At 48.2% G+C, this 25,321-nt stretch overlaps 1 long non-coding RNA gene across 2 annotated transcripts in view; it reads right to left on the bottom strand.

Annotated features, from left to right (window-relative positions):
• Positions 1-25,321, bottom strand: part of Tunar (Tcl1 upstream neural differentiation associated RNA) — a 47,339-nt gene continuing 22,018 nt past the window's right edge. The window contains exons 3-4 of one of the 2 annotated variants that reach the window (NR_125773.1): positions 1,987-2,588; positions 3-1,830 (exon numbers count right to left, since the gene is read on the bottom strand). This is a non-coding gene — a long non-coding RNA (Tcl1 upstream neural differentiation associated RNA). Of the gene's footprint in view, positions 2,589-25,321 lie in introns of both variants that reach the window. The other variant, NR_045047.1, reaches the window with a different exon arrangement.

Here is a 25,321-nt window from a genome sequence, read left to right as displayed (position 1 = left end):
TACAGCCACGGTCAAGTTTTATTAAATCAAACAATTACACACGGGCTCACGAGGAAGTTGGCGACACCAATAGTTTCCCCCACTGCACCTTTATTGTTTGTTTAGTCCACTGTGCAGAATTACAGTTTGTCAAGAATCACACAGCCTGGTAGGTAGTGCTCGCCCCGGGGTGCCTCCCACCTTCCTAACCAGCCTCTCTACTGTCTTTTATTTGTGTCAAATTCTGCCAGTGTCCAAGGAGTTCTAAGGTTGTTTCCTGTTGTGGTGTGGTGTGGTGTGGTGTGTGTGTGTGTGTGTGTGTGTGTGTGTGTGTGCTGGGTTGATCCTCAGCAAAGCGACAGGCTTTCCAGCCACAGTCACTATCCTCATCAGCATCCCACAACAGCATCCAAGTCCTCGCTGGGATAAGGAACTGGCCAGGTGAGGCTAGAATCTGACTCCACTGGGTGCCAGGAAACCTCAGGGAAGATTCCTGGTCCGAGCTGTCCTTTCTTCTTCCTTCTACCACACAGGTGAGAGAGAAAGACTCTCCCTCTCACCAGCAACTATGAAAGCCTGGTTACTTGTGTACACGGTATCTGTCCTTCTGGTGGGGAAGAGGAGACATCTCTGGGCAGAGCCAGGTGCTCATGGGTATTTGATTTATAAAAGAGACTGGTCCCTTAGTGAAGCCCAAGAAATGACTCCTTCATGGTGCCATTTAAGGAAGGGGGCAAGCTGAGACATGCCCCCCCTTAGTGTCATCTGAATCCAAAGGGGGGGCTGCTGCCACTTCTGCCCTTGGCAGAATGAATGCGGACCCTCTCCTTAAAGCTGTACACTGCATCCAGGTTGGGGCTGTGTTACGGAGCCAGAGAGCAGGGCAAATTTGTATTTATTCAACCATCCCCTCAGAGAAAAAAAGAGCTTTGTGTGAGTGGAAAAACAGCTTTAAAATGTGCAGGGCTCCTTAACAGAGACCATTAAGTCCCCTCCCAATGCCCTTGAAGGGTCACTCGTCCCAGCAGTGTTTTTACAGCAGGAACTGTGTGTGCATTCTCACAGCGGGGAGGTCTCACTTCCCTCATATCCCACTGACTTCTGAAGAGATCCCACCCTCCACCTCCCCAGGCAGCTCACCAAGGAAGGGATGACGGCTGGTGCACTGAACATCGAGCTCGCCCCGTTTCCATCTCTCATGGTCACAAAAATAAATAAATAAATAAATAAATAAATAAATAAATAAATAAATAAATCAGAATCTGATAATTGGATGGTTACAGGAGCAAATAAGCAATACTGCACTTGAGCTGGTGACTGCTCTGTCCCAAGGGTGGCCTGCAGGCAGGGCTGCTCATCTTCCTCCTTGGTAGTCCCTTTAAAAACTGGAGATGCTGGCCTGCCACTCAGCCCTTGTTCATGCATAATTCTCAATAAAGACAGGGTGCATCTAAGGTCTGCATGCCCACAATCGGTTTATATCTCTGACAGAACAATGAAAAGCCGCTCGACAATCTTGAAGCACACACCAGCCAAGACCACAGCTGGTATTATGGGAAAATGTCCTCTAGACAAGAGGTGAGGAGGAGGGGAGAGAGGAGATGGGGGGTGGGGAGATGGGGAAGGATAGGGGAATTAAGAGATGGAAGGGAGAGACAGGGGAAAGAGAGAGGAGAGAAGGGAGGGGCAGGGATGGGAAGGAAGAAGAACCTGAGGTACGACAAGGCTTGAGATGAGCTGAGGCAACCGGATGACTACAGACAAAGACGTCTTGCAGCTGATGGAGCAAAAGCGATTAAAACCAAGAAGAGCTATGGGTCCAGAAGTGCTTCTCCAAATATTTGGTTCATGCTAAAAAATAGAGCACATTTATTAAAAATATAGATTTATAAACCTCGATATGAACAGATACACATATCAAGCCAATGAAAAAGGAAAAATAAGTTATCTCCCATATCAAACAGCTGGAAACATTTGATGAATGCAATGCCTGTCAACGAACCGCACCTAGAGCTTATTTATCTTGCCAGTCCTGGGAGGAGGTCAGCGGAGCTGCGACTACCCCACGCATCCTCTTTCCAGTGTGAGATGTGGTCAGCACTCCAGGGTGAAGCACTTCCTCACCCTCGTGCTCACCGCCGGTGCAGAAGGCTGGCCTTTCCAGCATCCCGCTGGGTCCCCTGTGGGAGTTCCTTGTGGCCTGAAGGAGTCCCACTGGATTCATTGTGCTTCAGAGTGTCTGCTCCTCACAGAAGGACGGGTCCATCAGGTGACCCGTCAGAAAGTTCGAAGGTGCATTGATGGAGCATTGTGTGGTCTTCAAACCTGCTGGTCCCCCCGCAGTGTGTGGTCGCTGATAGACGGATGCACAGGACCCTTGTCTCGTGGCCATCCTGAGGCCACCGAGGTCTGAATGGGGCCTTTCATAGAGTGGTATATATGTATACAAAGATGATAACGATCAGGTTCAGGATGGTCCCGATGATGCCCAGCATGGCCAACACGCTCTCCTCTTTGCTCTCTTTCTCTTGGCCTCCCCGGTCTTCATCGTTTCCACTCGTGATTACCATCTTGGTTGCAAATGTCTTTATCTTCCTCTCCAGGCTAACCTGTAGTGAAGAGAGACAGAGCGAAAGATGGATCATTTCCCAGCATCCTCGATGAGGCCAGGGGGGAGGGTGGGGTGACTACAGGCTTCAGGACTACATCATGGGTGGAAGTGACATCCACAGCATCTAACACAATCGTGGATAACATCCCTCTTGGTCACTGAGAGATGGCAGAACATGGGGACCAGGGAGATGGCTCAGCCAGTCAAGTGCTTGGCTTGCGAGCTCAAGGACCTGAGGTAGATTGCCAGCACCCATGAAGCGTGCACACGTGGTGGAACCCCAGTGTTGGGGTGTGTACTGGCTGGGGTTTTGTGTGTGTGTATGTCAACTGTGACACAAGCTGGAGCCATCACAGAGAAAGGAGTTTCCCTTGAGGGAACGCCTCCATGAGATCCAGCTATAAGGCATTTTCTCAATTAGTGATCAAGGATCATTGTGGGTGGTGCATCCCTGGGTTGGTGGTCCGGGGATCTATAAGAAAGGAAGCTGAGCAAGCCAGGGGAAGCAAGCCAGAAAGCAGCATCCTCTCATGGCCTCTGCATCAGGTCCAGTTTCCTGATCTGCTTGAGTTCCTGTCCTGACTTCCTTTGGTGATGAACGGCAATGTGGAAGTGTGAGCTGAATAAACCCTTTCCTCCCCAACTTGCTTCTTGGTCATGATGTTTTGTGCAGGAATACAAACCCTGACTAAGACATGGAGGTAGACACAGAAGATCCCTGGAGGTCCCTGGCCAGTCAGTCTCGTCTAATTGGTTAGCTTCAGGAAAATAAGAGATACAGTCTCATAGGAGGTGGAAAACCTTCCTCAGGATGACAGCCTGAGGGTGGCTGACCTTTGGCCTCAACGTATGTGCACACATATGCATGTGCACACACACACACACACACACACACACACACAGATCTAAGAACACAAGTTAAGGATTCCAGGGGTGAGATATTAATAACATAAAGACAATTCACCCTGACGTCAGCCATTGGGCCACCCATTCGGTGTAGCTTGCTCTCTCCTTTCCTGGGAAGCAGGAACAGGAGTCACACCTATTGCAGTCACAGTAAAACTAGTGGGTCAGTCACACCTAGGAGATGGGTCCTTCTCTGTGTTCAGGAAGGCACAGGGGGTATCCCAGTTACATGTGTTTTGAAGGTAGGAACAGGAATAGGCAGGCCCGAGGGAAGGTGATTCTGTTTCCAGAGAAGCTGTAAGCAATCCCTGTGAGGTGTGAAGGAGGTGGCCCCACAAGAGACTCCCATGGTTGCTGGCAGGAATTCGTGTTGACACAAGTACTCTGGAAGATCGCTTGACACTAGTTAGGAAAGCCAAGAGACACAGTGTACAGCTGGGCACCTGCTCTCCCAGCTGTGCACCTGGGGGTGGGGGAGGCGAACCTGTGTACCTGGAGACTAAGGCCACTTCACTTCTCCAGATGCAGAAACAGCTGTCCCAGAAAAGGGCCGGAGACTGCCCAGGTGTGCGTCAGTGCCCGTGTGATACCAGAGCCACAAGGCTAGAATACTGCATGACAGTGAGGTGGCAGAGCTGCTGCAGCTGTCCCTAACAGCATGGAGCAAGCCCAGACACTGGAGGGAGAAAGCACCTCACACTAGCCTGTGTTTAGCCTGCCTCTATCTGTGAAGGCTCCAAACAGCACACTGTCGGACCTCGTGTGTTTTGAGTTCTGTTCCAAGCAAGGAGTTATGGCCGTGAAATTCATGAGTGTGCCTTCCTCAAGCTGTAGCAGTAAGGAATACCTTGGGGACACAGCAGCTTCCAGCATGCAGATCATTTTCTGCTGGGGGGTTTGGTAGTTTCTGCCATTCTTCTGTATGCCTCGTGTATTTTTCATGGGCAAGACTAATGTCTATACACTAAGCTAGGTAGCCCAGTCACCCAGAGGTAGGGTCAGAGATTGAAGCCTCTACCCCAATTATACTTTTGGTATACAATTATACCTATGGGGACTTAATGGGATGAGATCTGGGGACAGACCAGACTAGACTTCCTCCGTGAGGAAACTGCATTTTTTTTTTTTCAGCAAAAGTCTTTCTGATACTTAGGGGTGGCATGGATAAATAATACGTGTGCTGGTTGGTTTTGTCAACTTGACCCAAACATGGACCTATCTGGGAAGAGAAGCCTGGCCTGAGAAGATGCTTCCAGCCAATGATCTGCAGGCAAATCTAAGGATCCTTTTCTTGATTGGTGGACTGATGTGGGAGGGGCGGTGCTACCCCTGGGCAGTTGACTCTTGAGTTGTATAAGCAAGCTGCGGAGAACAAGCCAGTGAGCAGTGGGCTCTCGGGGCCTCTGCTTCAGCCTTGCCTCCAGGTTTCTGCTCTGCTTTTCCACAATGGCAGACAATCCGCTGAAAGATGAACCAGGCCCTTTACCCCCCAAGTTGCTTTTGGTATTGTATTTATCACAGCAATGGGAATCTAACTAGGACAATTCATGTAGATAGACACATGTATGTTGCTATGTGTACAGAAGTGCACACACCCACACACACACACTCACCACCCCCACACATGCTCACTCAAACATGCTTCCTCACACATCACTGGTTCTGTTTCTATGGAGATTTCTACGGTCAAATGATGTTCCAGGAAGTATATCCCAGGAGGATCACCTGGAAATCCAGGTGGTAGGAGTGAGGATCAACCACAAATGTCTTTCCACCTCTTCCATTGTGCATGTGATCCAGTGAATAGCCTGGGCCACACCTCACAGAGCAGTTCACTGTACTGAATACAGTATACTGCCTTGGTGAAGGACAGAGCCCATCTGTGAGGCCTGCAGAGACAGGCACTGCACGGGTGTGTGCAGACGTGAACAAATGACGTATTCCGAAGAAATGCATCCTATTTTCTTCACAACTGAGGCTGGCTAGTCTGGCTTTGAGTGGCCTGTGACCCCCAGAGCGGTCATGGGAAGTTTCTGTTTGGGCTTTCTTTTCTTTCTTCTATTTTCAATGTTGTAAAAAGGGAAACACTGTGTGTCTATGTGCATTGTGTGTGTGTGTGTGTGTGTGTGTGTAGCTTGATATACTCTTCAGTGCTAAGATTAAAAATGAGCCTTCTGCACCCCCAGGGGCCTCCCTTGGTGACCCGCTAAGTCACTGTCCTTTCCTCTTGACAACTCTCCAGCGACTCTTAATGCTATGGGCAGCTTTGCCCAGTTTGGGAACTTTTACGAATGAAATCACACAGCATTCTCCCTTAGGAGATTGGCTTCTTCCCCTTGACATTGCTTCGTAAGACTCATCCACGTGGCTGGCTGTAGCTCTAGCTCATCCGGTCCCACTTAGGAACAGAGGCCTTTTGGATCATGCAGGTGGTGGGATGGCTCTCTTTTACTGCTGACAGGGATTCGAGAGGCGTTGGGTGTGGGACAACTGTGCATAGCACTGCCGTGTGGCCATCCTTCCTGTGTTCCTTGTCTCCTGTGTCCTGTGTGCACACTTTGTAGGATCTATGTTTAGCAAAGCTGAAGGGCTCTTCCAGTGAGCAGCCGCAAGCTCGCCTGCTCCTCCACTCCTGGGCCCTGCGTTGCCCTTGCTTCAATACACATCTCCCCACTCTCCGTTTCAGAACATTTCAAAGCACACCGCAGATCTGAAGACTGCTGCTGCATACATGTTCCAATTAGAGTCTCATATCCACTTACATTTTGTTCTGATGTAAAGCGCACACATGTGTAGTTTCTTCGTAGCTGCATATATTTGGCAGAGGAAAACATGCATGGGGTATGTGGGTGGAGGGCTCTGGGAGTACTGTCAAACAGATTTTCAACTCGGTGATATGAGTTTGCTCGTTGGCAAATGAGGACGGACTCCCTCCCCCTTGATTTTGGCCACTCTGTGGATCAGCCATTACATAAAACCTTTAAAAAATTACTCAGAAGCCACTCCTCATCCTGCTCTGGGTTGAGGGGTCTCCAAACACCAGTGCCGTCTTTACTGGGGTCTCTTGTTTCTTGTCTGTTCTCTTCTATGGGCTGAGAGTCCGGGAACAGGAGTGTTTAACCTGCTACTTTAAAGCACAGTGCCCAGTCACGCCGAGTGACCGAGCTGGTCCTGAGAGGGACCTGGCATCTTCCCATCCCTGCAGGGTGGGAGCTGAACAGCCAGGCTGCTCTCAAGAGATGTGATTAGTGCTACCGTCATAACCAGAGTCCCCTCATCTCGGTCACTCAAGCACAACAGAGTGCCTGTCATCGAGGCTGGCTGCTTCGTTTCAAGGCTTAATTTAGCTCCTTCCCTGAGTTAACCCCAGTTGGTTCTGACTCAGGAGGAATTGGAGGGCACAATCAGGTCGCCGGTGTTTACATCCCGAGGACTCTGCGGCTAACCAGAAAGGCCTTTCTGACCTACAGGAGAGCCGTAGCCTCGAAGTCTCCAGTTGCTGCTAGGATGTCAGCCCATACTTCCCCATAGAGACTACCTCAGGACTCCTGGGAGCATAACCGAGGGCCTCACAGAAGGGAATGTGGAGGGCATTGTTAACTTGGGTAATAACTGGGCATAGGGCAGGGGGTGAGCAGTGTGGACTGCAGAGCATGAGGGGCTGGAAGCTCAGCCTGGAAACAGGGGCAGCGACAGAAATGGGGTCAAGATAAACGCTTCCTGCCTCAGGTTGCTTCTTGATGTTTATCTGGTCCCCAGGAAGAGGTAAGTGATACACCACATTAAACGTATGTGAAATTGGACCAGTAGCTCATCAATTTCAGATGGAAAGCCAGGTGAGGGGATAGCATGAAAACTGGGATCTTTAAGAGTGCTGAGAAAGGAGAATGTTTGCGGTCACAGGGTAGAGGCAGCCGCCTTAAGACAGACAAGCTCAAGGGGGTTATGCCTGAAACCCTGACGATCAGATGCTTACAAAAAAATCAACAGTGGAAGTTGCAAACTAGGATGCAGAGATATGGTCGGTGAATGATATATAGTGGTCTATGATATATAACATACTATATATTTAACACACATTGCATATTAGTATTAAACCAGCAAGATAATGATAAGCACACAATAGAAAAGTGAATAAAATCCTACCCAGGGACTTCTCTAAAGAGTAGCCACAGAGAAACTGAACAGTCATCAGAGAAATTAAAACAGCTAAGAAGCACCAGTCTGGCAAGGAAGAAAACTCCAGCCAAAGCATCAAAGACAGGGCTGCAGGAACACTAGGCTTCAGGGCCTGTCTGGCTGTAACCTTGGAAACCTGTATGTCACCTGGTAAAGCTGAGCACACTCAGTTCCTGATGAGCAGTCATCTACCTCGTGTGACAAACCCTGAATACACTTGCGTATGCGCGCGTCAGGGCGCACGGACAAGATCTTATGTTTATGGGCAGTAGATGTCCTCTTGGTGGAACACTGGACACTGCAGATGGCCATAGGCCTTCATGATCCCTTACAGTGTACGTACAGTGCACACGATGTTGGGCTACCACAGGCACAATGTTGAGGGACAGAGCGTACAGCAGATAGAAGGCCACCATTTCTATGGGAAACCCAACACCACACTATTTGGAAGTATAAACCCGATGACTCCGCAAAAGAAAGCAATGGCGTGAACTCGCCAACACCAGGGCAATGGTTCCCACCAAGTACATGGGGTGGGTTGGTGGTGGAGGATGCTCTGAGGCTCTGGTTCTGTTTCTTAAGCCGCTGCCTGGCACACAGCACTTGTGTGTTGTAACATCATTTCCTAAATATGCCCCTTTTACTTATCCATGAACTAATAAATCAATTACTGATGTTCATAAGTGAACTGGTCAGTTAATAGACAATACCGAAGATAAAAATAAGACATTAGTAGAAACAACTCTGTGGGTGTGTTTGCAAATGGTCATGAATGAATGGACAGGTGTAGGCATGGGGGTCTGTGCGTGTGTGCACATGGATGTGGGGGCCAGACGTCAACCTCAGGTGTCAATCTTCAGGAGTCATCCACTTGTTTTTGGTGGCACTTAGACCCAGTGCTTGCCCATTAGGCTAGGCTGGCCGACTAGGGAGCTCCAGCGATCCCTTATCTCTATCTCCCGCACGCCACTGAGATAATGCACACACTACCACGTTTAGCTTTTTACACGAATACTAGGAACCGAATTCAGCTCCTCATGGTTGCCTGGCAAGCTCTTTGCCAACTGAGTCAGCTCCTCAGGCTCCCAAGAGAAACAACACTTAAAACAACAATACCATACCTAGTGTCCCGTTAGCTGTCAAAGAAGCCCTTCCTTGCCACCAGAAAGGTCGTGATTGTGCAAAGACAGAATACTGTTCACAGCCTAGCATCCCTAAGGTGCAAAATTGATGGGCCCCTCACTTTGAGCAGACTCAGCAGATTGGTCCTCGGCTGGGCTGCTCCTGCTAAACACACTGGAGAGTTTTAATCGCTCGCCTAACTGGGATGCCTGTCTTGGGAAATAAGCCACGAGTACACAGTGATACAGTGTTGCAGGGATCTGCTGTGGACACAGCGGGAGGTTAGGGAGAGTAGAAGGGAGGGAGGGAGGGCTCTGTGTGCTTGCTGGAGTCACAGCTGGGCAGAGGCAACAAGGATACTCACAGCAGCTCACAGCATTGTCCAGCGCTCATGCTCATGCATCCCTCTGTCTCAGCATCTCAGGTTTCCTCTGGAAAATTACCCTCCATCGTGGGCGCTGTCAGTCAAGGCACTGAAGGGATGCCCTGCATCCGGATAAGTTTACCAAACAGATGGGTCTCTTTCTACCCTGGACCTTATAAAGAGATACAAAGTGGGGCCACCTCAAATTCTCATTCATCCACACTGATATCCAATGGAGATGCATCCTGCCACAGTGCCCAGAGGAGAGCACACTGATGGCTGCCTCTTGGAATTAGCCCTCTGCAGAGCTCCACTCTTCAGATCCTTGGGCACCCAAGAGCAACCCCCACATTCCTGCCACGAAAATACTGTTTTTGCTAAAGCCAGTTGGAACCTGTTGTGATGGACAACTATCCCAGGTAACCAGAGAACATTTCCCTTCCGGAATGGATATTCAAAGTTATTCTGTTTTGAATTCCTCATTTGATACCTAAAATCTCCTACGAGGATGGCCCGACCTTTTAAGACTGCAAACCAGCGTTATCATTTAGAGAGTTCATAGTTAAGGACTGCAATGGAATTATTTTTTAAAAATGTGGAAAAAATTGTTTTTAAGTAAGTTCACAGCTTTGTGTTGGATTGTCCTCAGCCATACGCAGCTGTACACAGCCCCGTGAACTGTAGGCTGAACGTGCCTGCTAGAACTCGACGGAGGGTTAACAGGATTCTCCTCACCATTTTGCAACTTAACACCTCTCAACCCAGCTGATTCCGCCCTGACAGCTTATTCAGAAACGTTATTTGTCTTAAAATCTCTTCTCTCCATCTTGCCCCCAACTGGGGCCATCTCAAAAACTAGTCGCTAAGCCAAGGTGAGGCCTCATCACCCTCAGTAACATCTCTGTTTGTGAAAAATTACCATCAGTAGCTCTGGCTTTGGGTATGGCAGGGACCCTAGCTTGTCTCCATGGCTGAGCAGCTGTGTGATCTGCTAAGGATGCTGGCTCCCTCTGAACCTCAGATGCCTCATCTTTAACATGGTGGAGGGGTAGCACGTAGGTTGAAAGATAAAAGATGCACCTGCCCAACTGAGTGAATGGCAGCTGCCATGCTCAAGGGTGACACAGATGGAGGCTCTTCACGAGACCCCCTTTCCCTAACTCAGCACCTTCCTGCTCCTCACTCATGCAGAGAGCCCAGATCGCCATAGCCCTTCTCTTGGGAAAGCTCGCACTAAAACAAGAGATTACACTCGGGTAGGGTTTCCGTAATTACTACAGCTCCTACACTGCTCCTGGCACGCTCTGACCCGATGCAGGACGGAGTTCTTTCTTTATGAGTTCTCTGCATTCGTTTCTCAGAGAATCTTACTAGGAATTGGAGATCAACCCTAGCAGAACCAGTCAATGATCAGCAGCAAGCTGGGGGCTCAGAGAATGATGGTGTAGTTCTTAAAAAGCAATGGTGGCAAAGACCATGTAGCAATAAGGAAGTCATGCACAGGAAGGGAAGACGAAGGGTATTAAAATTCAGGTCCCCTTTACAAATAATAACTTTAATAAGCCTTACTTGAATAGGAAAAAATGCCCGAGGGGGAAAAAATTCAGAAATTTTCTGCAGCACGGTTGGTTGTTATTTTGTTTGTGTCCCATTCTAAGCAATCGATACCAAGTAGCAATGAAGACCCTGAGCGCTTCTGTTTTATCTCAGTCTTAGAAGAACAGCTGCTCCCAGGTGCCAAGAAGAAGGCACTCATTGCCGGTGTGTGTGAGGAGAGACCTGCATGCCTGTCTGTTTCTGCTGGTGAGGCAAGAGAGGGTCAGAAACGGGTTGGAGCTGGGTGTGAAAACCGTAAAGGATGAAGCTTCTAGGGCTAGGGAGAGAACTGAGCTGGCAAAGGGTTTGTCTTGCAAGCATGAAGACCACGGTGTCCAACCCAGAATCCACATTTTAAAGAAAAGTTCCGAGACTGAGGAGAAGGCTTAGTGGGTAAGAGGGCTTGCTGTGTAAGCGTGCGAACTGCGATTCAGATCCCTAGCTCCGTGCACCTGGAACACCAGCATGGAAGGGAGGGCAAATGGGGTCAGGTGGGGATGCCGGGCTGTGAGTCTAGAAGAGAATAATGATCTCCATGTCCACGAAGACACACACACACACACGCCTAGCATGGTGGTATAAACTTATAATCTCAGCACTGGGGCATGGGTACAGATAGATCTCTGGGTCTCACTGGCTAGCCAGAAAATTCCAGGCCAAAAGGAGATGCTATACCAAAAAACCCAAAGTATATGGCTTCTGAGGTGTAGCCCTCAAGTTAGCACACACACACGTACATGCACACACATATGTACACATGTGTATATACACATATCTGCACACACATGTATACACATACAAACATATGTGTGCATTCATATAGGCATACACACAGGCACACACACACATATACGCACATACACACATTGGTGAATGTCTCAATACTCTCTGGACAAGCAGAACTATTACCCGGAGTGGGAGTTTGCATTAATATCCCCCCCCCCGGCTTCTTTTCAAAGCAACGCCTATCTCAGAATTCCATCTCTGCTCCTTGTGTGAAAGGCACCACACATTCCAGAAGGGAGAGGAGAAAGCCTTGCGTCCATGCACACTCTATCCTCCCTGCATCCTCGCTCTGCAGCCAGTCACCCGGCTCGATTGTCATTCCAAGCACTCCCTGCTCAAGAACACTTCCATACATTGGGATGAGGAAGGTTCATTCTGGCTCTGTTTACAAGGACAATCTGCTGTCTTTATATTCAGACTCTCCAGTTGACGAGCCCAGGGGATGGGGATAGAGGGCTGGGGCAGCATCAGCTTTTCCCTCAAGAGAAGACCTGGGTGGTCTCTGAAATCACTCCTTGAGCATCCTCTAAGCATGAATGCTGGAGTGACATGTCAGACAAGGCCTACGTTTCCAGGTCTAAATGCAAGCAGCAGACCATGGAGGCCATGTGAGCCCAGGGCACTGGGGAAACCCAAAAGGTGGAGGTGGGGGGATTCTAACTGCCTGGGACGGCCAGCCAGGAATCACTCCAGGAAGATGGTTGGTCTAAGCTGAAGTGGAAAAACAGAATGAGATTACCTTAGTGAGTGCAGGAGAGAGTACGTGAGTGAGAGGCTGACAGGTGTGTAAGGGAAATGGGACTATGAATACACATGGGGGTATTGCAAGGCGAGTCCACAAAGATCAAAGTTAGGCGGGAGGGCTGGGCCGGAGGGTGAAGCAGGGATCGTAGCCGAAGCCCCGTAAGCTTCGGAAAGCCATTTTGGAATTTATTCAGTAGATGCAAGGGTGACACGGATGTTCATATCCTATTTATTTTCTCAGCCACACACATTCACTATTGACACACTCCCCTGTATGCACGAGATATTTCATAATAAATTTTTAAAGCTCAATTAGCGCCTCAAATCAAACCACAGTAAGCAAACACTGCTAGCTTGCTTGCTGGCTAGAACAACACACCTTGCTTCCAGCTCAGCTGGTGCTGCGCACACGGATCTTACTTCCTGCCTTTCTAGCTCTCAGGACAGGAGCTGAGAGTTCTGTGCAAGTGGCCAACTTCCTGTCCTCACATAAGGTCCTCAGAAGGGGTGGCACAAGCGTTTTTCCAGGGGACAGACGCCTCAACCCGGCTCTGTGCACAGCTCAGGTGGTCACAGAATGGCCTGGTGTTGTAACACAAGTTACCTGAAGGAGGGTGGAAGCCGGGTCATTCTGCAATCACAAACCCACCCTGACCAGCAGCTCCTGAGAGCCACTGAAGACAGAAAACATTTGTAAGACATTTAGCCTGCTCAACAGAGCATCACGGTTATGACTATTAATTAGAGCTCTGCCTCGCTAATCGCTGCAAAGCATCTGGACCTAGCCTCGTGCTTGGTACGTCTCACGCTGTACCCAGTGACTGCTTTCCAGTTACGTAAGATGACAAGAGTCAAGGCTATTGACTAAGCAAGAATGTGGACCAGGATCTGTATGGTAATGTATGTATCTACCCAGTAAAGGACTTCAGAATTAAAAATCAAAACGAGGGACAAGGTACACAGTGAGAATTTTAAAAATTTAATAACAGTAGCATCTATAACTGTATTCCAAGAATCGTTAAACATTTATTTAGCATCTATTATATGCCAGGACCCGTTCTAGTACATTAGGGATGTACCACGAGACGCAGACAAATATTATTCTTATTTTAGAAACAAGGTCTTTGGTCAAAAATGATTTTTTTGTGAACACCTACACTGTGCCAGGCACTGTTGTAAGTACCAGGAAGATCGATGTGGCTAAAGCAAAGATCTCAGCAGAAACTGAGGCAGGAGCTGCACGGATGCTTCATCCCCCAGCCTGCCCAATGCTTCAAATGCCACACTCTCACCCCAGTGCGGATGCTTGTATACTCTTCTTGACTTACACAACCACTGGTCACTCTCAGAGGTGCAGGCTTAGCAGCATTTCCAGGACCCTTTATTCTGGCCACATCTGAGCATCTTTCATGCTGGCCTGTGGTCATCCTTTTACCCGGTCTTTCTGCACTAACCCATGAGTTTGTCTGGGATGGATGGATGATCCATCTCCACAACCTCCAACCCTAGGTCTGCTATGAAAGCACTGTGCTACTCCAAGAATAAACAAGATAATGCACGGAAGATGGGTAGACTCTGATGGTGAGTGGAAGACTGAGTGATGGATGGCTAAGTGTGTAGACAAATGATAGGTGAATTTATGAATGGATGATGAATAGGTGTGTATATGGATGGATGGATGGATGGATAGATGGATACATGGATGGGATGATGGATATATATATGTATATATATACACATACATACATAAATATATGTACATATATATATGCATGAATGGTGGATGGATGGATGAATGGGAAGATGGGTGGGTGGGCAGATGGATGAGTGGGTGGATGGATGGATAGATGGATGGATGTATGGATGGATGGAAAGAACTAAAGAGAGCCTGGAGAGGTCAGTCCAGGTTATAGAAAAAGCACAGGAACCAGAAGAGCTAGGTGGTGAGAATAACTCTGACACCCGACAGGGTGCCACTATGTATGGGTACCCAGCGAAGAGAATCTGTGTCTAAATAGCATGTGCTAGTCCGTGGATCACCAAGCAGAGTCAGCCTGGTAGTGCACATGTACCAGAACATGTGTGTAGTAGGGAAGACCTAGAGGTGACAACGGAGTCCTTTGCCTCAAGGCAAGGACTGTCCCTTCTAGCTCAGCAACTTCTTGTGTCTCTCTGTTCTCACTATCTAAAAATAGTGACACCTGTGCCAAACTCAAAGCATGACACTGGGAGCTCACAGACAAGACTCAATTTCCAGCCCTGCCTGCTCCCGGGGAAAGCCTGAACGGTTCCTCCCAGAGGAGTCCATCCTTCTGGACAAGGAGAACAGTTGGGTTGACCATCGTCAAGAGCCCTTGGTGGTCTGGCTTAGTTTCTTCCTCACCTTGAAGTCTGATGACAAGAAAGGTCATTTCACTGTGTGCTGTACTGAAAGAAAAACAACAAACCAAAAACCTTGAACAGCACTATATGGAGAAGAGTGAGCTCCCCATACTCACACTTAAGAATAAATTAATCAGCATTTCCCTTACTCAGTGAAGAACATATTTTTAGGTGTGGAAAATTAATTATACCAGACTAAACTTCCCTGAGGAGTGCAAGTCACCAGGTAGTCCTGAGCCAAGGGCACGGAAGCTAAGCAGGGGACATGAGACCTAGGCTTGAGAGACTGTTGTTTGTCAGCAAAGCTACCCTTCATGGCTGCCACCTCCTCTGGGCTACAGACCCCACTGAGAAGTCAACAGATTCCACCCCACCAGAGGACAGGCAAGACTCACGGGCAAGGGTGGGGATTTGCATTCGTGCGTGGCTCCAAGGAGCTGGGCTGTAGAAGCTCACACAAGCCAAGGTGGTGATGGCTTCATCAGGTGGCAGGATCCCATATGGTCACCTTCATTTCACACACATCTCATTGATGGTAAGATACTAAGACCCTTCTGAGCAACTATAATTTTTACCTCTGACCACAGACATCCAGGAGGAGCAAGAGCAGCCTAGCAGCAATATGTATGCCTGGTACCCAGCTCTAAGTCGGAGTACACCATTCTCCAACGGAAGCAACCAGTGCTCTTCCGAGAAAAGCCCTGACACCCTGTAGTGGCACAAAGTAACAAAGTGCTCAAAAAGATCGGTGGGAGGGCTGGCAGGGGATGCTAGCGTAAACCTGAACAGCCCTCAGTGCCCAGAGCTAGAACAATGTGAACTAGGGGAAAAGTCCAGCATCAGATGGGAGCTCGTAAAGTAAAATCCACACCTGCGAGTCTTTATTGATCACATAAAAGAATAAATGTGTGGGCGGGTCAGTTGTTTCTTCCAGTAGAGCCCCAGATGATACACGCAAAAGGAAACAGAGATAAATGATTGCCACCAGCAACAGCACTACGCAGCAACCATGGACCAGACCCGCTGAGGGACACTGGAACTAGTGAGAAATGTTTGACAGAAAGAGTCACATGCTCTTAAGCTTCTCTTCCAGGACTGTGATAAAGAAAGGAAAGATGGCTGCTCTACCAATCTGGTGGAAGGACCTTAACCAAGCAATCGAGGTCAACATCGCCATGGAGAACCTGACGTCTCATACCCTGATATGAGGGACCAAGAAGGATACAGAATAGCTCCAGGGGAATCTGTCCTAAAAAGGTCAACCTTACCCATGGCTAAGTCAGGAGACAGACATTGGGTAAACTTGCTAAGTGCTCTTCTGAAATGCCAAGGTCGTGGAAGATGAGCAGTGGTCACGGGTTGGAGGATACTGAAAAAAAACGCTATTCACCACCTGCACATACAAAAGGTACTGGCGTCATCTGAGCGTGAGCTTGGTAAAATGGCAGATTGTTTTTTCTAAATCTAAAGCCCCCCAAAAGAAGTAGTTCAAGAGATGGTAATGTCCACTTCTTGTACAGTCTGTCCAGCCCAAACAGACACCAGACAGAAGCCTTCTTTGCTCCAGCTTCAGGACCATCTGACTCCAGGACATGGGAGACTCATGGGAAACGGCCACTGGGTCCAGTCAACACAAGCCACAGAGTCAAGAGAGCTAGTAACAATATTTGTTTCTGTGCCATGCACTTTAGGGTGAGGGGCTGGTTACTTAGCAGTGAACACTGGAAGGCAGGCTCGAGGAGGCTATGTTTGCCATCCTAAAGGAAAAGGTGTTTTCTTCAGGCAGGAGTAAGAGATTCTGGTGACATCTGAGGCAGGCAGGTTGAAGCCTTCTGAAGAGACTCAAAGAATATGAACCTCAGTTTTCTCATCTGCAAAGTGGGGAGAATAATTCTCTGGGCAGTCCAGCAAGAACTGTGAGCCGAACAAGCTTGCTGGATTTGTAACTGTATCCTAAGTCTGTCACTATGTATGTAGGGGAGTTGTGGGAGGTGCTTATTCTAGAATCCTTGTGACTTCATGTCTTCATCCTCACAAATGAGATGGTCATAGAGCGCTTGCTTCTGGGTAGTGGGTTTGGTTTTCTCTTACAAGAACTATCACTACACGCTCCGTGCTAGCTAAGCCACCAGGTAGGCAGGAGACATTATTCTAAGCACTTCATAACTGCTGATGCAATCAGGAGATACGAGTTTGTGCATGTGTGTGGCAAGAGGTCAACCTCAGACGCCATTCCTCAGGAGCCATCTGCCTTGTTTTTGAGACAGGGTCTCTCCTTCTGGAGCTCACTGACCATGCTATACTGGCTGGGCTATGAGTCTTGAGCCATTTGCCTGTTTCCACCTTCCTAACGCTGGGTCTATAAGCGTACACCATAAAGTCCAGATGTCTTCACACCGCTTCTGCGGCTCAAACTCAGACCCTAGCAAGCACTTTCTCAATTAAGCTATCCCCCTGCCCCCAGTCCTCCGAGCGTTCACACTTGCAATCATGCGGAAGGGGAGACACCACCATCGTATTTCATAGATGAAGGATGTCAGCTCTGTAGGAGGAAGATGGAGGGAGATGGCTCCCAGCAGGCCTCCCAGACGGACCCACAGCTGGCAGGGCACAAAGCAAAGACAGATCCAGACCCACACAGTCTGGACAAGCCCACAATCTAAGCGTGTCACTAAAAAGCATCTGTGCCCTCATCTCCCGGCCACAAAATGAGACCATACTCCTCCTCAGCTGATAACTGCTGCCCACATGAAATGAGGAACATTCCAGAAGCTGTTACAGCTTCCTTCCTTCCTTCCCTGTCATGCTTTATGGCTCAACTTTACACATAAGTGCTATCTACTTCGGAAAGTAGACATTGTAACACCTTAAATCCCCCCAAGGAAAAGGTAAAAGCTTTTAAAGAAAATTTACTCGGGTGACCCTGTTCAGATCACAAATCAAAGAAGCTGGAGGGTGTGCAGGGATGTGAAGACCTCAACTCTTGGCAAAGTGGACGGCCACTGTCTAGACTCTTTGCCCCTAGGTTCAAGCTGAGAGGTGGCAACAGGAGATTGGCAGGGATGTGGCCAGACAGTGCACTTAGGCTTCCCACACTACCTCATGTAAGTAGCACTTACGTGTAGCAGGGTCCCTGTTTCCAAACACCCTGGAGAGATCTGGGGTCTGGGCAGAACGGGCTTTATAACTGAGATTTCCCCAGTACTCAGCTCTTGAAGAGCAAATGGCTGAGCTGGGCTAGCGCTGGATAAACAGCCTTTATGAATCTCCTCTGCATCCTCTGCAGGGTGCTACCCATCCAAATTTCACTTACTCGGGAGCATTTACATTTTAATGTGATTTTTTCCGACAGGACCAGACAGCTGGGTGGGTTTTACCAGCTCCTGAGATGCAGGAAAGAAAAAAAAAAAACCTCATCTCTGCATATGAATCCTTGCAATCATTTTTGAGTGTGTCCAGGCTGGAAATGGCACCTTCTGGACTTTCTGGATGATAACTTCCTGAAGAAAGAGCTATTGGCAGGCAGAGAAAAGCCAGGCTGACAGTTGTGATCCAATGCTTGTCCAGAACTAATAGGGAGTAAAAAGGATTTTCCCAAGTGCTCCCATCACTAAAAAATGCACACCATGCCATCCCTGTCTACCTACCTCAATTCTGCCATGTTCTCCCTCAGTCAACCCCACATCGATGGTACTGGCGTCCTTGGTCTTTTGTGAATGTACCATCTTAGGCCCTCCACACTCCAGTGGCATGCTTTGTTCAGACCTTCAAGCTGGTGTTTTCTAACTTAACATACAGATGTCACCTTCTGAGCACAGGTCCCCCCACTTCTCTTATCCCCACCCCCATCAGAGTAATGGTTAGTGTTAATGGTCAATCTGACAGGAGTTAAAACAACCTGGGAAAAGGGACTCTGAGTATCCCTTTGGGGGTTTTCTTATTTGAATTGAGGTGGGAAGACATGTTCCATCCACTGTGGGAGGCACCATTCCCTAGCTGGGATCCCAGGCTATACAAATGGAGAATGGGAACTGAGCAGGAACAGACTCTCTGCTTCCTGATCATGGACACAATGTAACCAGCTGCTTCAAGCTCCTGCCACCTTGAGTTCCCCATCATAATGACTGTACCTTGAACTTGACCTGTGAGCCAAAATACTTGCCTCAGGATCTACCTGTCTCCACCTCCCCATCACAGGGACCCCAAGCACATACTACCACATCCAACATGTTTTGAACATGCCTTCTCGGGGATACTTTCAGGTCCTCATGCTTGCAAGGGAAGCACTTTATCTACTGACAGGAGATCTTTATCACCTGGCATCTGTTGGGAGCCTGGTATCTAGGTGACCTCACGGGATCCCTGCCTATAGAAGGCATGAGTGCAGGTGTAGAGGACCCTGGCCCCCAGTGTCAGGAAAGGAAAAGATATTAAAGCCATGTGATCTAATTCCTATGGAACCCTTCCTCTTCTCCAAGAATTTCACCCATGGTCACACAGCATTCCCTCAGAGCACCGTAGAGCATGTGGCTGCATGAGTAGAGACTTCTCAAAGCAGCTCGTAAGCCACTGCTTCTGACAGCTCTGGTGGGCAGAGTTCTCACAGGGAGTCACATTTGTTTCTGTCTCTTTACAGCCCTTCTACTCCCACCCCCCTCCCTGTACCTTCTAAGGCTGGGTCCTACATCATTTCTTACCCATCACAAGCATGAGGTTTGCAAAGAAAAGGGAATCAATAAATAATTACGGAAAATAAAAAACAGAAAGTGCACTCTCATAATATAAGAAAGAAAGAAAGAGAGGGAGAGAGAGAGAGGGGGGGGGAGGGGGAGGGGGAGGGGAGGGGGAGGGGGAGAGAGTGAGTAGGGGCAGCCTTCCTCAGCCAGGACTTGCTACATCAATTAGCCACCCTCTCCCTACCCTGTTGTCCTGACCAGTGAATGAGGGCTCAGCTTGGATGGTCTTACCCTGTTTGAAGGTGTGAACTGTTTGTTAAGGCTGCTACTGTCACAAAACTCAGCATAACTTTCCCTCCACACGGGTCCTTCTCTGGCTACCTACGTGTGGTCAGTGCTAGGAGTTGCTGTGGATTATGGTTTCCCTTCCCCCAGCAAGAAGCCACCACCTGTCAGGGCCAACACAATCTGTCACAGCCCCGTGCCTGAGGTGGATTGATACCGGGTCCTCATCTGCCAAGAGACCCTCGTATCCAGCCCAGCCCCAGTAGCCTCTGCTCATGGTGCCTCAGTTCCCTGAAGCCATTCTGCTCTCTTCAGCCAGCCCACTGCCTTCTGGGGGCAGAGGGGGGTGGGAAACATGCCCTGCTGTGCAGACATCAAGCTTCTTGTATTGAAAGAGCAGTTTTGTGCTTACAGAGAGATTCCCATATATAGCCGCTGCATACATGGGAACATAAGGAAATAAATAAAACATCCAAGGAAGTGGCTCCCTCTGAGGCTCTTGCCAAGCTGGAAGGCTCTGAAGAGCTTCTTAAAAAAAGAAAAAAGAAATGTTTACTGTTTTCTCTCTTCCTGTCAGAAGACTCTACAGACAAAAGTTCTTAGCAGCAGCAGACAGTGAAGGTAACATGAGTTGAAGTGACCGCTTAATGTTTATGTAACCTTCTCCTAATTCCGTGCTGTGTGGTCCAGATCCTGTGTCCTCACCAAATCCGCATGTTGGAGTTTTAGCTGCCAAGATGATGGTATTAGAAGTAAAGTTCTTTGAAGGAGGTGATGGAGTCAGGAAGCCAAGGCTCTCAGGGATGGAAAGCCAGTGCCCTGATGGAAAGCAATCCAGAGAGCCCTCCCTGCTCCTATACCACAAGAACACAGTAAAAACAAAAACAAAAACAAACAAACAAAAAACCCAGGTTAAATTAAAATCCCCGTCTGAGAACCTGGCCCTGACCACATGCAGTCTGACAGACACCCAGTGACTTACGGTGTCTTACATAGACATCTGGAGCCCAACTCTTAACAGCGTCCAACCCAAACGGCCAATCTCAAGAAAAACACAATCTTTGCTGTAAAATTTACTACTTAACGAGGTGGCAAGGATGTCTCCTCACTGATCTGGATATGGACTCCCCACAAATGGCCCACAGGATAAGACCAGGGAACTTGTCATTAACTGTTGTGAGAAGACTCCCACTCATTCTCGGGGTGTGGTCCCTTCTGTGGGAACTCATATGCTCGCTGCCATCCCACAGTGGATTTTCAGTAAGTTCCCTGTCTGCTCGTATTGGGGGAAATCCCTTTACTGCCCATATCATGTGTAGCTAAGGTGTCATTTATGATCTGGGAAGCAGTTCCTCACCAGACACTGAAGCTGGACCTAAGACTTCCTGGTACCCACGAGGACTAAGACGTCTATCTGTCTGAAGCCAGAGCCTTCACTGACTATGTCTCGCTGTGGCGGAGATGTCTGTCTACGTGATCCTTGGGCTCCAGGAGTCCTTTCAGTGAGTGTTACCCCACAGCAGCCGGCAGGCACATTGGGTTCCCTATGTGGTATCCATGGCAGTGTCTTGTGATCGGAATGGGAGACACTAAAGCTTCTAGTGGTGCTTGTTGTTAAACATCTGGTATGGAATGGAAGGTCTAGCCTCTGGCCAAGGATGTTGGCTCAGCACAAAGAAACTAGTATGGTAGAATGGGGCCACTCAGCGCCCAAAAGCTGGGAACACCTTAGTCTTTGGAACAAGGGGGACACAAATGCCACACTTTCCCAGAAGCCTATCAGCAAGAAAGAGCAGCCTTCGCAGTCAGAAAAGATGAAAGCCCCTCGACCCTAAAATCTACTTGAAATCTATCAACTGCTTTGAAAGACAAGCAGAGTGGAGACTGGGAAGTCTATCAGCAGATGCCCCGTTTCCCCCTCTGTGACTCTGGCCAATGATGAGGTCTTCCTGAGCTTGCTGTCAGGCATCCTTGGTAGATATTGGTAGCTGGTTCCAGGATCCTCATGGATATAAAAGTTCACGAGTGTACAAGTCTCACACAAAAATGCACAGTATTTTCTTACAGTCCACAAGCCTCCTACCTACTTCACACTGTCTTTAACATACTTATAACCCTTAATATGATGTGAATTTTGTTTAAGTCATTCTATGGTGTTCGGCAAATGATGGTTTGAAAAAAAAAAAAAAAAAACAGCACACATTTGGTGTAGGTGTAGGCTGTATCACTACAGGCCTGCCTAACCATAAGCACCCAGTCTGCAGCATGGACTCCACAGAGACAGAGGGGGACCGTAACTATTAATTAGACTGCTCTCAACCCTGGATGAGCAGTGTATAAGGAACCAGAAGAGTATGTAGAGGGAGATCGAAACAAACACAGAAACTGACCTCCGAGGAGAGAAAAATAATCCTCAGCCTTCCACAAAGGCACAGGCGTTCCAGAACCTTACGCACCTGCAAGCATCATCTAACAGAGTCGTTTCCAGGAAAAAGGGTGTTTAGAGCAAGACAAAGCTCACAGGAAAAAAAAAAAAAAAACAAGGAGAGGTGATGGTGGTGGTGGTGGTGATGTGTGTGTGTTTTAAAGAATTAGAAAACAAAGCCAATAAAATGTACAAAGAATAGGGGAAAACACAGAAAAGGGTACACAGAGAAATAAAGGTCCATTCTGTAAGTTCTTAGGAATGGCAAGTGCATTCAGCAATGAAAAACGAAAACCAGGATTGCTTTAGTTTTAAACCACATGCACTAAAATCCTTAAAGCCAAGGGGATCTCAATGTGTCCAAAACAATGTACCACCTTCAAGTAATGTCTGCATACTAAGGACAAAGAAGAATTCTTTAAGCCTTCTAGGAAAAGAACACAGATTTTCCACTCCTGTGAGGTTTTCAAAAATTTGGAGGAAATCATGTGGACCTGGAAATCCACCTTCGGTGTGAGTGTAAAATACAGGCATGTTCAGGTAGCTCACGATCCAACGCTGGAGCAGTAGAAGCTCTCATGGGAAACAATGAGAGAACACACGCTGACCTGTGGAGGCACCCAAGAACACTTTGGAAGGGGAACAGAAAACATCCCAGGAAGGAAGGAGTTCTCTAGGATGCAAAGGTAAGGCTTGGCAGAATAGGTAGAGAGCCCTGGGGTGGAGCTCATTGGGTGGAGTGTTTGCCAAGCACGTACAGAGCCCTGAGTCCTATGCCCAGCATCACATAAGCCAAGCGTGCTGCTAACATGACAGTAGTCACAGCACCAGGAGGTGGAGGCATGGGGGTCGGAGGTTGAAGAGGTCATCTGTGATTACAGTGAGTTTGAGGCCAGCCTAGCTTAAGTGCAAACCTGACTGAAGAAAGAAAAGAAAAATAAATAAACAAAAGAACCTAGAAACCCTAGGATACAAAAATCCTGGCCCATCAAGTTGCAATCTACACTAGTTACTTTGTGTTGCTGTGATTGGTGATTGCAACATCATGACCAAAAGCGACTTATAGAAGAAAGGGTGTTTCTGTTCACAGTTCTAGGGGGAGAATTCAAGATTGAGGGGGGCTGGAGGGGGGAGAAGGCTTGACAACAAGTGACTGAAGTAGGAAGCTAAGAGATCATGTTTCAACCACATTCAGAAAGCAGAAAGACAGAGGGAGCTAGAGAGGGAGGGGGGGAGGGATATAGGGGGAAGATCTAGAAGTGGGTGATGCTATAAACTCTCAAAGCCTTCCCTCAGTGATGTACTTCCCCCAGCAAGCCTCCCCTTCCTAAAGGTTCTGTGCCCTCCCCAAACAGTACCACCAATAGAGAACAAGTGTTCAAACACGGGAGCCTGTGGGGGACACTGTCTGGCACCACATGATCCAAGTAAAATATGGTAGGATGCTAAAAGTCTTCCTTTTTTCCATTAGGATGACTGTGGCAGGCACACAGGGGCTCCCTCAATCACGTGGACAAAGCGTCTTAGTGTCTGCAGCAGGCGACTGGGCTGCAGAGAGGAGTAAATGAGTTTATCTGGGAAATGTCTCAGGACAGGATGATGAGGGAGCAGAAGCAAAGAGAATGTTCCAGGCCTTTCTGTTTCACTGGTCTAAGGCTTCAGGTGTCCCAGCACATGGCTGACTCCAGCATTTGACACTTCCATTGTAGTACAACCAATGGCGGTGACACCTTCTGCTTCCAAGTCCTTTGCCAAGCTATGGGCAATAGCTATGGAGAACTCAGGACAAGACTCATAAGTGAAGGATTCTGATGACAGTGGGTGACACTGAGGCAGAGAAAGGGAGGTGGGAGAAAGAGTAGGACACCAATGCCCTTGTCTTACAAAACAAGAAGACATAGGCACTGCAGAAAGGACAATGGCAGATTTACAGATTAAAGAGCAACCCACAGAAGGGACTGGGAGGTGGCCCAGTAGTTAAGGGTCCACTGCTTTTGCAGAGGACCCAGGTTCAGTTCCCAGCATCTATATGGCAGCTCACAGTCATCAGTAATTCTAATTCCCAGAGGATCTGATGTTCTTTTCTGGCCTTTAGATGTACCAGGTACGCATGTGGTATGTAGACTTGCATACAGGCAAACATACACATAAAATAATAAAATTAATGAAATTAAAAAAAAACAAATGACAAACTTTCCACAGAAAAAGTAACTAGATGTGCCTGAGAAAACACAGATGAGTCTGGACAGCTAGAACGGGGCCAAGTCTTCCTTTTTTTCCATTAGGATGACTGTGGCAGGCACACAGGGGCTCCCTCAATCATGTGGACAAAGAGTCTTAGTGTCTGCAGCAGGCGACTGGGCTGCAGAGAGGAGCAAATGAGTTTATCTGGGAAATGTCTCAGGACAGCGTAAGCATTCAATATGTAACAGGAGTTCATTGTATGCCTGTCTGCACAATTTTATTTATCATGTGAATGTGTTAATTAAAAAGTAATTTTAATACAAAGTAAAAAAAAAATGCCAGGCAGAGCGATCTGAAGGAGCAAATCGTGAGAAGTGTGTGACTGAGGTCCCAGCGACCCAGGAAATTGAGAGAGGAGATGTCTTGAGCCCAGGGATTCAAGACTCAGCCAGGCGACACAGTGAAACCTGGTCTCAAAATAGCAGAAACAGTGGGGGCAGACAATATGGCTTAGCAGATAAAAGAGCTTGCCATGCTAGCTGATGACCCGAGTTCAATCCCCAGGTCCCACAGATAGAAGGGAGGAACTGACTCCTACCTCTTATACACTGACCACTGTACCCTCCACCCAGTGAATACGTAAAATCTAATTTAAAAAAATAACAGTGAGTCACGAAGTGCTTGTTACTGCTTTAGAGGCAGCTAAGGAGAATGAGGTTGTAGTGGGGATGATGGATAGAGGGCAAGGCGAAGAAAGACAGGAGGAGGGCTGAGGAGAGGGGGGAGTCTCAGGGAGGCCTGGGGGGAGATGCTGCCGCTTGCACTGTAGAAGGCAAACTGTGGAGTGCTCTGCACAGTGTATCGGCGCAGCAAAGTGTTTTTGGCTGTTTTGCAAACAGGAAATAAGAGAAATCACCTTTGGGGAAGCCCTGTGTGCCTCTGCAAACTGTATCTGACAGGATCCACACTTTTGCCGCACCACTGGAAGGTGAGCACGGCAGGACCTTCCACCCGCGCGCGGTTGGTGAAGTGAGGCTGTGGAAAGGTAAGCGCCAGTGAGCCTGCTCCAGCTCCCAGCCTGT

This window comes from Mus musculus, chromosome 12 (assembly GCF_000001635.26).
Source record: "Mus musculus strain C57BL/6J chromosome 12, GRCm38.p6 C57BL/6J".
Classification (NCBI taxonomy): domain Eukaryota; kingdom Metazoa; phylum Chordata; class Mammalia; order Rodentia; family Muridae; genus Mus; species Mus musculus.
This window is presented reverse-complemented; position numbering and strand designations above follow the sequence as displayed.